This window comes from Branchiostoma belcheri, unplaced genomic scaffold (genome assembly GCF_001625305.1).
Source record: "Branchiostoma belcheri isolate BF01 breed outbred unplaced genomic scaffold, Haploidv18h27 scaffold28, whole genome shotgun sequence".
NCBI classification, from domain to species: domain Eukaryota; kingdom Metazoa; phylum Chordata; class Leptocardii; order Amphioxiformes; family Branchiostomatidae; genus Branchiostoma; species Branchiostoma belcheri.
In genome coordinates this window covers 2,542,166-2,545,732 of record NW_017803887.1, presented here as the reverse complement: position 1 = coordinate 2,545,732, position 3,567 = coordinate 2,542,166, and positions in this window count along the sequence as shown.

Genomic DNA, 3,567 nt, shown 5'->3' with positions numbered 1-3,567 from the left:
GATTCCTGCCATCAACATAGAGCTTTCATGGTTTTGAGACACTAGGGATTGTAAAAGAAAAGGAAAACACGTTGTCTTGCAGAGAACATTGAAGAAAACTTTCGTTTGCGTTCGGATAAAAACATTCCCCAAAAAAGTATGTCTGCATTTACAATTAATTCAGTTTTTGACAAGCGAGCAGCTGCATTTTTGTTAACTGTTGTTCTTCTGGCTGTACCAAATCATTCAGTAAATCAAACGTGCTTTCCAGGATGCGAAAGAATATTGTTTACTTCTTGCGTGCCAAGGGGAAAAATCTATAGCTACGACGGACCTCGAGATACCATAACTTCGAGGTACAGAACAGAGTGCATATCCTGTAACGATATTTACGAACATTCGACTGAGAGTGCGAATACAGCACCGGGGAAGTGTTTTAGTGTGGATTGGCTTGTATTGAAAGGTTTGCGATACAAAACATTGTCGTATCAAAAATTAGCTATCGTTGATTATTCCTCGCTCATGGGCCTTTACCTCATAAATGTCGGAATAACTGAAATACAAAACGACACATTCAAAGACTTTTTCGGCTTAAAATCTTTAAATTTAGATGACAACATGTTGACGACAATGTCAAGGGATTGGTATGTTGCTTCGTATTCACCTGGAAAATACAATCTTCTTGATCTGTCGATTTCGCACAATTCTATTTCTACTTTGGAAACCGGCTGTTTTCAATACCTCAACAACCTTGCTTTGTTAAATCTACGGGGTAACTTACTGCGAGGACTGCACAGCCACATGTTTCTTGGACTAGAGGAGCTAGGAACGTTGATTTTAAGAGAAAACAAAATCGAAGCTGTTCCAGTTAACTCGTTTCAGTTTTTGAAGCGGTTGCAATTCCTAGATCTAAGAAACAATGACTTGGTCTGTTTTCATAGAGAAGCATTGTTAACTCAAGACAGACTTTTCAGTGTCGACCTAAGCGGAAACAATCTCATGGCATGGAGAGTTGCATTAATCAACTGTAACATGCACACAAGACAATGGATACGATTTAAGATATTTGACATAGTTTTACTAATCAATTATGAAGGCACTGATGGAAAGTTTTCTTTCGACTGGTACAATAGTTTTTCAGGTCAGCATAAAGCATCAAACATGTACAGTGAGCCAACTTGTGGATCTCCTAATAACGCTTTCCGACCGCGTCATTTTACGTCGTTACCTCCCTTCGTCGTCATAGTAGATCATAGCGAAAATTCTGAAAATAAGTCTTTATCAGAGCTATGTTCAGAGAAATGGGAAATTCGTGGCGGTATAAGTTTGCCTTTAAAGGGTGCAGCTAGTTTAAGATTTCATCTTTTTGGAGGGAGTAGTAAAAGTTTTGGCATTGTGGCAACTTTTACAAACAAAAAGATCGATCCTCAAAACGTTGCTTCAGAGTTGGATGACGTCAGACAACTCTACTCTTTGTCAAGAGTGGCCTGTTTCGGTATCGTTGATAACAAGCAACGCGTCGACTTCTTTAATGTGTCCACTAGAACGCAGGCAGATGATACGACATGTGTTGCACAGAAAGTTGATGTTTTAAACGGAAGTACTGGTGTTTTGACTACAACAACGCACGTAATGTTGATGAATTCGACTACCGATAGAATGGGCCTATCCGCTATCACCACTTCACCCCCTCTATCGAATGTGACGGTCATACAACAAACCCATGATGTGTCAACAACGATAAGTTCTGCTACAGTAAAAACTGATAAGAATAGTGTTAGAACGTCCGTAGAGATTCCTATGATAGTGGCCATTGCTGTTACAATCATCTTGACATGTTTAAGCGTTCTGTTCCGCTACCAAAAGAGAAGACAACATTACCAAAACCCTGGCAACAACATACAAAGCATGCCTCTTAGGGACATTACTAATGCCTTACAGAAAAACCCAATGTACCAAGGTAATACTGTAAAGGAATCCCAAAAAGGCATACAGGACTCCAGTCAAAGAGATGACGACAACATCTACAATGAGATAAACGAGTATGGAGTGCACGATTCTTCTTCTCATGACTACTCTGAAATAAAAGATAACGTTGTGAAAGCTGATACCAGCAGGGTCACAGACAACGATCAAACATATGACAATATCTACAATGAGATAAACGAGTATGAAGTGTACGATCCATCTGGTCACAAGTACTCAGAATTACAATGTAAAGTTATGAAAGATGATACCGCAAAGAGAGTCACAGACAACGGTCTAACAAACGACAACATGTACATTAATGAAGTCAACGAGGACGACGTTTACGAGGCATCTGCCCACGAGTACTGCAAAATAAAAGATGAGGATTCTAATAATTGTAGTAACCTAGGAGCAGACGACTCTCCTTGCCTGAAAATGTACGACGAAAGGAAAGACGTTTATAATACATCTGAACGACCAACACCAAACATTAGCTACGAGGAAGACGACGATTCTGTGACGTTCTATGCAGCTGCAGCTGAAGTTGAGTTGCCTTCGACTAGAAATGTGGGCGGCAACGCGCTGCTTTATGAGACAGGCAACAAAACGACAGCAGCTGTAAACTGTAGAGTGGAGTACTTTTTATCTGCCGTAATGTCCACTAATAAAGAACAGACAGCTAATCAAATGGCAGGTTGTAAAGTTGCACCAAATGCCACTATCGAGGAGGAGCAGACTGAACACTCAGAGACACTTAAAGATGCCAGCGACGACGACAATGGAGAACTTAAAATGGCAATATAAGGATGTTGGATATGTAAAACTTGTTGATATGAGATCCGAAAGATAGTATCAAATTAAGATTTAGTTTTCATGGTTATTTGTAGCCATCTAGAACCTTGTATGATTCACCTATGTTGCTATCGAGCATATTATTTTTTAATTTTTCAACATTACGAAGTTAATGATCAGGTGCTCAGGATATAGTGTATGTATAAAGGTGAAATAATTACTCGTAATAAAAAATAATATCTATGAGGAAATCGTAGCCATGTTTTATTGGATCAATTATATCACACATAGTGTCAGAAGGTACAGTGAAGCATTTAAGTCCGTAAGTCCTATTTCATATGATTTGTATTTCTGTCTAAACTACCTACAAGCACTAAGTAAACTTAGTTATGGAACTCAATTTTCTTTCTTGATTAATCCTTTTTGAAATATCCTTGAAAAAAAAACACACCATCCTCCCTGTATTTCCCGAGTAAGTTGCTAGGCGCAGCCTCATTTTTAAGACCCAAAAGCTTCCTGCCACCAATAAAGAAGCTTAAAGTTCACGGTCGAGCCCAGAACTAAACCCGGAAATTCTGCTGCAGTACCAAGGACAGCCCCCAGGGAGCCCCAGATCACCCATTTGGTAGTGTTAGTGTGTATGGAACGTTTGCTTTTGATAACTCGTGATCTGGACATACTGGAGTTATGAATAGATAGCTCTTGTTTTAATACCTACAGCAACACGTTACGATGTGTGTATTGTTCAAGCCCTGATGACATCACCCTCCCCTGGGTACGAGAGCCCTGGGTACGAGAGTCATGAGCGTCTGTTGTTGGGAGGGGTAA